This window comes from Pleurodeles waltl, chromosome 1_1, assembly GCF_031143425.1.
Source record: "Pleurodeles waltl isolate 20211129_DDA chromosome 1_1, aPleWal1.hap1.20221129, whole genome shotgun sequence".
NCBI lineage: Eukaryota > Metazoa > Chordata > Amphibia > Caudata > Salamandridae > Pleurodeles > Pleurodeles waltl.
The window spans coordinates 310,855,375-310,867,466 of record NC_090436.1 but is presented as its reverse complement, the minus strand read 5'-3'; positions in this window follow the sequence as shown (position 1 = coordinate 310,867,466).

Sequence of the window (12,092 nt, the reverse complement as noted above, 5' to 3'; positions counted from 1 at the left end):
CCACAACGTCAGGCCCAGGAATTCCTCCAATATGAACAGGAGTACCCCACACCTACTAATATATTACCATTAGACCAATACTGAGCTGCCATTTACACTGATAACCAGCTGTAGGCACCAAACAATAATACTCAGCTGCTTACGCTGTTGTAAGTGGAGTAATGACGGATGGTACATTCCAACCTCAAAATACCGACATGCAGACCCTAGGGTACTGCACTGCTCAGTTGGCAGAGCTTAAAGCTCTTGTCTTGGCACTGCAACATACTGATCCTGACCAACACTGATTATGTGTGATTTGTATTATTGTGTCCAGTCCTATAACGAGTACTTAAATCACTGGCACCTGAATGGCTTCAGAGATTCCAAAGGGAACACCATCAAACACAGAAACTTGTGGGGGAGGGTAGCTACACTTTGGAACAGACTACCAAAAGCTCATGTAGTACATACATAGTGAGTATACGTTGTAGGAAACACTTTGGCTGATGAAGCGGCCAAATCTGCAGTACTACGGCTGCTGTTGCTGCAATAACTCGCTCACAGACAAAGTTTGGTAATGAGACCCTGGCTGCCCTGAAAGCTTTGGCTGATAGTGAGCCTTTGCCCTGCAAAATACTCCTACCAACTCAGTGCCTAGAACATTACATTTGCAACAATTTCAGGGGTAGGGGATCGTGTGACCCCTAACCAAGACCAGAGAGTTGATCTCATCAAAGCAGCATACGAGGGTGTCACCTCTGCTCAAGCAGGTGCGGAGGCTACAATAAAACACTTTTGGTGGCCAGGTTTTTACAAACCGAACAAGCAATATGTCCTTCGTTGTGACATTTGCCAACAAATTAAATGCCTCACCATTAAGGGCCCACCGCAGAAATCCCTCTTAATTTCCAACAAACCACTATAATGTGTGTTCCTGGACCATTGTAGGCCCCTACAACATGATGGTGCATACAAATACATTTTAGTCGCTGTTGATTCTTGTTCTAGATTCCTGTGGGTATGGCCACAATGGTCGGCTGACGCTCGAACTGTTATTAAAGATTTACTAGTCTTTATCTGCACATAGGTGGTTGCAGCATTGCACTCGAATCAGGGCCCTGCCTTTGCCTCTGGGCATTCAGGGACACCATGGGAACGATGGATGTTCAACTCCATTATTCATCCCCCTATCACCCTGAAGGAAACAGCATTGTGGAGAGGAAGTACCGAGACTTAAAGCAGTCTTTGACTGCGGGAGTTAAAGATTCAGGCCATAGATCGCTTCATCACCTATATGGGGTCCAGAGGGCCCTAAATAATCTGCCCAGAAGGTCCTTTGAAAGTTGCACCCCCACATGTAGAAATGTATTAACAGAGTTATTTTGTTTGAAGTTATTGAAATCTTAACGCTAATGAAGAATTATTAATGTAAAAGTAACAGTTTGCGTATTAAAATATGTTTTGATTGATGTAATAATGTGCTGCATCATTTCACTTGCATTAGCCTAAGTGAGGCCATTTAGGCCCTGCTTTTTTTGATTTTGAGGAAAATATAAAGTCATTTTCATAACATGAACTTTCTTTCAGATGTTGTTCCTATGAGAAGACTAGCTTTGGTAATAGACCCCTATTGTCTTACACATAGAGAGTTATACAATTCAACCTTGGATGTGGAACATCCTGGAATGTGAACTAGCATTTTAACCATTTGTTTCAAACTTGTGTGGAGCTACATGGATTGATGATGTTCCCATGAAAATCTGGGAACATGTGCTAATCTTGCAGTTTGGAGTTATGTGATCGATTTCCATTGGATGATACCCCTTCAACGTAAAATGAACTATTGTACAGAATGAATCAGATTGCTGTATGAACCTTGACCAGTTGGACTTTGGTCAGATCTAAGTCAAGTTTTTCCTCTGGAGAGACCCGTCTGAGAAGCTGGTGGAGAACCCTGTATGCTAAGCCCCTTGAAGAGGTATTTTCCTATCTGCCTTTGCCCCTTTGGGATGCCTTACTAAGACTTAGAGATTTTGGGTCAGATGTACAAAGCTTTTTTTCTGTACGCAAATGGCCCGATTCATAGAATTGGGCCGTTTGTGCACAGACAAAAGCATTTTTATATGTATGAATGTTATTTTGCAATTCGGTAATCTATTTACTGAATCGCAAAATAAGTTTGTAAGTTGCAATGAGGAAGTGGTGTGCCCAGGGCGTCCCTTCCTAAGTGGGATTTGCAGTGGTTTGTATGATTGTCTTGTGACTGTGAATGCGGTCAGAAGACTATTGCAGTTAACACCAATTTCAAATTGGTGTTAACCCATTCGCAAATGGAAAGGGGTCCCTAACGGAATCCATCCCCTTTGTGAATGGGGGCATAAGCATTTTTTTCAGAGCAGGCAGTGGCAGTAGGTTGTCCATTGGCAGACGTCGAGTTGTCATACAGCAGTTAGAAGCTGTTGAACGGCCCTTAGGCAGATGCCAAAATGATGACCTTGAATGGGCAGTAACCGAATAATTACTCCTGGTGAGAATGAGGACTGACCCAAAAGCAGGAGGCAATGTGGGGTGATTTGATTTCATTTGATGATCCCGGAACTCTGTGATTTACCCTGTTGCAGTATTAACTGGACTCAAAGAAAGACATGTGTGACTGGCTTTATATGTGGGATCTGAGGGGCTGCATGTGAAGGGATAAATAAGTACGTTATTGTCTGAATTGTTCACTCGCATGGAATTTCTGGATGGAGCTTCTTTAGTTATTCATGCTCTTTAAAGGTATTGTACGTGTTTTGTGTTTTTGAACAAAATACAAAAAATTCATTTTAAAACATTATTAAATGCCAGGGTGCACAGTGCAAGTCTACCGCCTGCCTTTGCAAAGAAGTGCTGTTCCCACTCTACCTACGTAGATTGCACTGTGAGGTGAAAGCAGGCAATGGTGGTCTCGCTCTCTCAGTTACCTGAGTCTAAGTCCACCACAATATTTATCTACAGACATAAGCTATAACTGAACGCCTTATGTATATATATCTACTGAATAATCTTACTTTGAATTATATCTTGCCTGAGTTAAAATATACTTCAGTACCTTTTCCCGAAAGACTGGAAAAAACATCCTTGGATCATGTATACATTGGACTGCTTATTAGTAACCCCTTCGCTGCCAGGCCTTTTCCCCCTCAGGTGCCAGGCCTTTTTTTGGCTATTTGGGGCAGTTCTCGCTTTGGTTCTCATAACTGTTTGTCCACATAAGGTACCCACGCGAAATGTGCGTCCTTTCTTTCCAGCATACTAGGGATTCTAGGGGTACCCAGAGTTTGTGGGTTCCCCTGAAGGAGACCAAAAAAATTGCCAAAATACTGCGAACATTTCGTTTTTAAAAAACAAATGGGAAAAAAGGGCTGCAGAAGAAGGCTTGTGGTTTCTTCCCTGAAAATGGCATCAACGAAGGGCTTGCGATACTAAAATCACCATCTTCCCAGCTTTCAGGAACAGGTAGGCTTGAATCAGAAAATCCAATTTTTCAACACAGTTCTGGTATTTTACTGGGACATACCCCATTTTTACTATTTTTTGTGCTTTCAGCCTCCTTCCAGTTAGTGACAGAAATGGGTATGAAACCAATGCTGGAACCCAGAATGACATTTTTCTCCACGTTTTACTCTGTAACCTTTTCCTGCGATGTCAGATTTTTTAAAGCAATATACCGTTACGTCTGCTGGACTCTTCTGGTTGTGGGGATATATAGGGCTTGTAGGTTCATCAAGAACCCTAGGTACCTAGAGCCAATAAATGAGTTGCACCTTGTGATGGGTTTTCATTCTATAGCGGGTATGCAGCAATTAATTTGCTGAAATATAAAGAGTGAAAAATAGGTATCAAGAAAACCTTTGTATTTCCAAAATGGATACAAGATAAGGTGTTGAGAAGCAGTGGTTATTTGCACATCTCTGAATTTCGGGGTGCCCATACTAGCATGTGAATTACAGGGCATTTCTCAAATAGACGTCTTTTTTATACACTGTCTTACATTTGGAAAAAAAAAATGTAGAGAAAGACAAGGGGCAAAACACTTTTTTTGCTATTCTGTGTTCCCTCAAGTCTCCTGATAAAAATGGTACCTCACTTACGTAGGTAGGCCTAATGCTTGCGACAGGAAACGCAACATGGACACATCACATTTTTACATTGAAATCTGATGTGTTTTTTGCAAAGAGCCTAGCTGTAGATTTTGTCCTCTAGCTCAGCTGGCATCTAGGTAAACCTACCACACATGTGCATTTTTTAAAACTAGACACCTAGGGGAATCCAGGATGGTGTGACTTGTGGGGCTCTGACCTGGTTCTGTTACCCAGAATCCTTTGCAAACCTCAACATTTGGCCAAAAAAACACTTTTTCCTCAAATTTTGGTGACAGAAAGTTCTGGAATGTGAGAGGACCCACAAATTTCCTTCTACCCGACGTTCCCCCAAGTCTCCCGATAAACATGGTACCTCACTTGTGTGGGTAGGCCTAGCGCCCGTGTCAGGAAATGCCCTAAAATGTGGACACATCACATTTTCCCAAAGAAAACTGGGCTGTTTTTTGGAAAGTGCCTAGCTGTAGATTTTGGCCTCTAGCTAAGACGGCACCTAAGGAAACCTACCACACCTGTGCATTTTTTAAAACTAGAAACCAAGGGAAATCCACGATGTAGTGGCTTGTAGGGCTCTCACCAGGTTCGGTTGCCCAGAAACCTTTGAAAACCTCAAAATATGGCCAAAAAAACACTTTTTCCTCACATTTCGGTGACAGAAGGTTCTGGAATGTGAGAGGAGCCACAAATTTCCTTCCACCCAGTGTTTCGCCAAGTCCCCCGGTAAAAACTGTACCTCACTTGCGTGGGTAGGCCTAGTACCCACAAAAGGAAATGCCCCAAAACACTATCTGGACACATCAAAATTATCAAATACAAAACTACCTGTTTTTTGCTGGGGGGGCACCTCCGTTTTTGGTCCTGGGCTCAGCAGCCATCTAGGGAAACCTACCAAACCCAGACATTTCTAAAAACTAGAAATGTTGTGGATTCCGGAAGGTTCCATCACAAAAATGTGGGAAAAATGTGTGATTTCCAGCAAAGTTGGAGATTTGTAGGGCATTGTTGGTAAGAAAATGGTGCAGGGTGCTTGTGAAGCACTCCACCCTGGACTCACCCAGATATTTAGTTTTCAGATGTGTCTAGGTCTTGTGGATTTTTCTACATGGTAGCTTCCCAAACTCCAAAAAGTGCAACCCTCACCATTCCACGTGGGACGATTTTGAGAGTTAGCCAAGGTCTCGTGGCCCAAATGTAAAACCAAAACCCTAAATATTCAAATGTCCTCTTGCTTGCCGTGGTATAAGATGTTTTAGTGTGTTGGGGGAGAGCTAAAAGACTGTTACCCCCTTAAGTTAGGGTGGGGGCAAACCAGGCACATACTGGTTGGTAGCTGCCACCCCACTCTTTTTTTTTAAATTCCCTGGCATCTAGTAGACTTTCTGCCCCCCCCGGGGTGTGGATCGGGGGTAATTGCCCCATCTGCCTACTGGTGGGCAGAAAACCTTGGCCCCATTTATTTGGGGTGGGGGTATGGCCATACCCCCACCATCTTATTTTGAAAAAAGATCTTCCCAGGTCTCTGGTGGGCTTTCTGCCCCCCTCCTTGGGGCAGATGGGCCTTCCAAAAATAGGCCGATCTGCCCACACGGGGGGCAGATATGGCCAACAGTAATGTGCCCCCATGGGGAGTGACCCTTGCCCAAGGGGCTGCCCCCCAAACAAAACACACACATACACACACACCAATCCCTGGTGCCCAAGTGGTTTCTGCCCTGGATTGCCTAATAGAAATAGGCCGATCTGCCCTCAAGGGGGGCAGAAATGTCCTAAAATAAATTTGCCCCCCACGGGAACGATCCTTGCCTAAGGGGTCGCTCCCCTTGCGTGAAATTGGTGCAAAAACAAATCCCCGGGGCCTAGTGGTTTCTGTCCCCCTTGGGGGCAGAAATGGCCTAAAATAAATAAATGCTTTTCCTTTCCTTTCCTTTGATGCCTCTCTAGGCCCCTCCACATAATCGGAGGAGAAATGCTTTTGAATTTCTTCTACGATCCGCGCTGGAGGTGCAGGTCTCTGATGAGGTCAGCGCGGGATTGTGCGCTGACATCTTCAGGCACTACAGGGAGGTCAGGAGGGGGCGGGGATGGAAGGGAAAGCGATTCCCCTTCCATCCCTGCCGAGGGGAGGGGGGTGCGAGGCCCACGGGGGAGTGCTAGTGCTTCCCCCGAGGGCCCCTATCTGGACATAACGATAACGTCCTGGGCACCCGAGCAGTGCTGCCCAGGACATAACCCTTGCGTCCAGGGTACTTGAATGGTTCATAAAACTATGCATGTTCTTCGAGTAGGTATAAGATACTTTGTTATTCATTTAGGCCCCGATTTAAGAGGACCTAGTGCCATTCCAACACCACATTAGTGTAATTTATCTTTTTGCTAATGTGGCGTTGGAAGGCCAAAAACTCTGTGGCATATTATCAAAGTGGTGCAATGCTTGCATTGCATGACTTTGTAACCCCTTGCACCACATTATGCCTGCGCCAAACATAATGTGTGCAAGAGGGGTGTTCTGGCGCTAGGGGGGCTGAAAAAATGGCGCAAGGAAATCTTAGGGGCATACTTAAGAGTCCCTAGCGCCATCTACCGAAACAATAGCGTCATTTTATTTATGCTAACATTTCGTTAGATGGACTAAATCCCTGTGCCATATTTACAAAGTGGCGCAATGCATGCATTGCACAATTTTGTAACCCTTTGCGCTACATTATTCCTGCGCCAGTCACAATGTATGCAAAGGGGCCGTTCCCCCGTGAGCGGGGCCGAAAAAATGTTGCAAGGAAATGTAAGAGATTTCCTTGCATCATTTTTTTGGCACTTTTAATGCCTGCTCAGAGCAGGCGTTAAAAGGGGGCATACCATTGAATTTAATTGGTTCTTATGTACTCTATAAGGGTAGCGCTAATATTTTGGTGCTACTCCTGCAGAGTACATCAATAGCGTAGAGAAAAAATTGCACTATTGCCCCTTACCCTGCCCCATGGTGCGCTGTATCTTAAATACGGCACTCATATGGTGGCGGTAGGGGAAAGCTAAGGGGCGCAAGGAAAGTGGCACTGAACTGGGTGCAGCACCACTTTCCTTAAATCTGCCCCTAAGAGATTTCTTTGTGTCATTTTTATCAGCATTTGTAGCGCCCGCTCCTAGCAGACGTTAAAGGGAAGCTCCCATTGTTTTCAGTGGGCCTCTGGGTGCTTTGAACAATTAGCGTCAACATTTTTCACGCTAGTCCTGCAAAGCACCAGACGAGTGTCAAAAATTATGCTGCTAGTATCCCTGATTACCGCCATGCTGCGCTGTATTTTAAATACGGCGCACACATGGCGGCGTTAGGGGGGGGCGCTAAGGGACGCAAGAAAAGTGGGGCTGCACCAGGTGCAGCTCCACTTTTCAGAAATCTGCCCCTTATTGAATGTCTATTAAAAAGTTCAAAGTTTCCGGTCGAACTGATTCTTTATTCCATCCTTTTGTAAATTCACCGTAAGCCTGGTGGTGCCTCATGTCTTACTCTTAATAATTGATCTTATAGTTCTTTCAAATGAACATCTCATCGGGAAAATAAATAAAATTTGTAGTTCATTGGTAATGTCTTAACAGTTACTACCACCCGCTATATTTCATTCATTCAGGGTGAGTTTCCCTCACTCCAATTTCTTCTCGTTACCTGATTCGCCTTCAGTGAATCGTTATGACTCTACCGCCTACCTCTAGTTCCCAGACTTCCTCTTAAGGCTGACTACCTCTCTCATCTATGTTCTATGATAAGGGTTACGCATTTCTGAAGTTAATCTCAACCTCCTTTCACACAGTCCAGCCAGACTCCGCAGTTACACTGCACTTTCTCCCAGTCGGAGTTTATAGTCTCAGAAATCCTAGGGCCGGCCTCCTTCACCCGGGACAGGCACCTCTCGTGTGCCCCAGACAGAAAATAGTCAGTACTAGACATGGCTATATTGCACCCAGAACCTACCAGTCCAGACTGCAATATCCTGGGCCCCTTCTGGAGTGGCATGATGGTCCTCTGGTGACGGCGGCCGCAGTCCAGCAGATAGCATTAAAGACATATCCACTGGCATGCAGTGAGTCTGCCTCTGATCCGCGCCAGTGTTCAGCTCCAGAGAAGACCAGGTACTTCACAGCTTTATACAATACAGATTTGTATTCTATGGAAACCGAACTATCCACATATCCCTAGTATGTACACAAACAACATGTTATCCAGAAAGGTCACTTTTTTGATTGCATCATAGCGATACAATGTATAAACACAACATAACAGAATATTAAGGTTAAGGACTTTCCTTCCTGGGCCACTTTATGGAAATACTGATCTGTGTACGGAGCATCAGGAGACAAAAATAATCATACTGATACCCCGGTGCCTCTTTTGTTCAAATAGGCGGGGAAATGAGTCGAATTATTACTGTCTCATTTGCAGATGCATGTTTAGGAGTCCACACGTGAACGACAACACTCAATAAATTCAAATGTAATGGTGTGACAAAACTGGTTTCACCAATTTATTTCGTCGTATTTTGTATTGTAAAGCAGAGATTTCCTTTCAGATGTGTAAAATATACAAGATTCAGTTTTCTTGCCTAGGAGTATTTGCAGAAAGCAAAAATTGTGAAAGATCAACAAAGCCTGAAAAAGTAGCGTCCTTTGACAATAGCACCAGAGGGATGTGCTTCTCTGGTGAAGTACATGAATTTATAACCCAATGGCGAGCGCCCTTCGTGCATTGAAGTGCCACCTTTACACACAGGCTTGACACAACCATCGCTTACCCGTAGTTTGATACATTCACACGCAATGGATCAAAATTCAATAGACCACCAAAAGCAGCCTGATCAGTATGTACAGGCAAGCGATAACCTTTTCACATTAGCTATGACTTTCCAGAATGTTAGAATGTTTCAATAAAATGCGAGGCATGACTTGCCCTGAAGTTCGTTGGCACATCCAGATCATATCCTTTCCTTCCCTAAAATGTCTCATTCGAAAAGAAGTATGTTTACTGCTGAGACTGGAACACTGAGTGCTCGCAGTCAGGGCACCTGCTGAGATGCTGAAAACGTCCTTGTTACTGGACCTGGTAAGACTTGTTACAGGCCTACCAGGCCCTGGGGGACTCACTGCTAAATGTGTTGCGGCACTATGGACATTTTGGCTGTTTTCCAATAATCTGACAGGACTCTTGACTAAGGCCTACTAGTGAGCATTCCCTGATACAGCCATCAATGAATAGGGAATAACCCCAATCACATTGTGATGAGCGGGTGGAACAGGAATTTGCAAGTGAAACACTAGAGTCCTGATCTCAAGGGGATTGTGTTATTGCTTATTGATTGCATAGAGGTAAAAAATACTTCTTTTTAATATTAAAAAAACGTATTTGACTGGGCATTGACTTATGGACACTGCTGTGAGCATTTTGGGTTTCCTGTTTCTACACTCCCTATCGCCCTGAGGGTGCCTTTGACTACTAGCTACAGCTACCATGGAGCGTCAAGTGCAGACTTGAAGTGCAGTGGTCCAGTTGTTCGGGCTCTATAGCAGATTGGGCCCTGGCACATCAGGAGTAAAAGGTCTCAACTGCCTGGTTGGGCCCAATAGCCCCTGCAGGCCCTGTTTCCCTCTGAAAGGGGTTCTGAAAGACTGTGTTTCTCCATTTTAGGACTCTGTCTTAATGACAGAATATTTCACTTTCAATAGATTAACATTGGAAGAGTATCATCTTTTGACATGCTCTCAATTACAATCTTCTGATGGGCAATATCATTTCTGCTGATTGTAAATGCCACCCAGGCATATCAGAGCCTTTTGCCTGGCAGGGTGAAAGGTCAAAACCATCATGTAAGGTCCCTGCTATAGCGATTCCGCATGCATTGTGGGGAAAATTAGAATGCATTGTCTAGTACAATGGATGCATCACATTACTGAACATTAAGTATGATTTTAAGGCAATTTGATACATCTAATGTTAGCAACATTGCTCAAATGTGAACCAGATCTGAAGAGAACTTTACAGTAAGCTGGCCCACGCATTCAACAAATTGTGGCCTGTAGCTGATATAGAGCCCACCAGGATAGTGATATTCAAATACATTTTGACAAGTAAGATCTGGAATGCTGCATTTGCTCTCTAAACACATTGTGCAAAGAACATTTATGAGTGGTAGTTTTTAAAACACTATTAAACTGTTGACAGCAATGGCAATAGGAACACAAGCTTCCCCATAAAAAGAGTAGTGACAACATCAGAGAGACAGCAAAAGCTAACCTCACACATGCAATTCAAATTCAATGACATGCATGAGAATGTCAGTAGTAGACCAGGGTTATCTCATACATAGCAGAGGAACAGAGCAGAGAGTAGAAGGGCCTGGTTCATTCACACTTATGCATTTAGGGCGTAAACTGAAACAGCAACAAAGTGATGGATGCAATGCTTGAATTAATCTCTGCCACTAGCAATCTCTTGGACCAGATTCCATGCTATTGTTTATTGCCCACAACGCAACTCCAGAAACAGGACCACCTTATGCAAATTAGTACTGACTCTGTTCCTCATGGAAACAATCCATCTCAAACTGCTAAGTAACACCCCGCCATAAGAGACAACAAGCAACCACAGACTGGTTCTGACCTACTTAGGTCTCATCAGTGATGTAGAGTTTGAGTCCTATAGCACAGAGAGCACGGGACACATGTCTGGGCACATCAGTCTCACTTAGGGCAAAAACTGCAACAATAACAAGGTGATAGACGTAATACTTGCATTAATCTCACCCACTGGCCATTATTCAGGCAGCATGCCAGTCCATCTTTTATCACTTTTTACCCACCATGCTGCTCTGGACAAAGGTCCACCTCATGCAATTCTGTACTTAACCTGCTTCTCTTGGGAACAGTCTGTCCCGAACTGCCAGACAAGGCCCTCTCCAGAGGGGAACAAAAGCAATCCCAGGCTGGCTTCAACCTACTTAGGTCTCTTGAGTGAGGAAAGCTTGAGTCCTATGGCACAGTGAGCTAGGCCCAGAACCCATGTCTTTGCATACCCGTTGCACTTAGGGCGTGAACTGCAACAAGGTGATGGATGGGATGCTTGAATTTATCTCAGACAATGGCAATTGCCCGGGCTGCATTCCAGTCCATCGTTTTTCACTGCACACTCAAAGCCATAGGGAGGCCTGGCAGAGCCATGCATCCCCATAATAATACTTCTTCTTCCTAAATGCAGCAGGCAGGGCTCAGAGTTCAAGGTCAAGAGATTGTTCTCAAAATTTCAAAACAAAATCTTCACTCGTGTTAACACTTTCTTCCCTTCTAAACATGCTTGGCATGCAGGCTGAAATTATTGACTTTCAATGCCTTATGAAACAAGCATCAAGCCATTTCTTTACTTAATTTTTCAAATAATCAGTTAAACTGTTCCTAGATTGTCATGTTCAAAAATTAGTGTGATGTGGGGGATAATCTTAATGTTATGTGGGTGATTGTGGTTCACACATTGGTGAAATGGCTGTTTTAATTTTCAACTCTCACTGGTTTTTGAAGTTGTGAAAATGTTATTTCACAACTTGTTTCAGGTCATCCGTCCTAAAACACTCAACCCCCAATCCATTTTTTAGATCACCAGATCTCACTATCTTTACCCTCTACCCTGATTGCTCATCTCTCCCTTTTGTGTTTCAAAATGGACTTAGGATTGCATTAGTAGTTTATAAGCAGATAATGGAATCATGTTCAACACCATCTAGTACACTCAGAAAGGGTTACCTACAGTTACTATAGGAAATGATCACAGAGGCAACAGCAATGACACGGGGGCCGACAAGCAGGCACTAACACTGTCATTTCACACTTCCAGAGGAGAAACAATATTGACATGGGGACATTGTTGTGGGTGCAGTGACAAATGGGTCAGTAACAAGGGCTCACCGACACAGGGCACTGGCAAATGGGTACTGT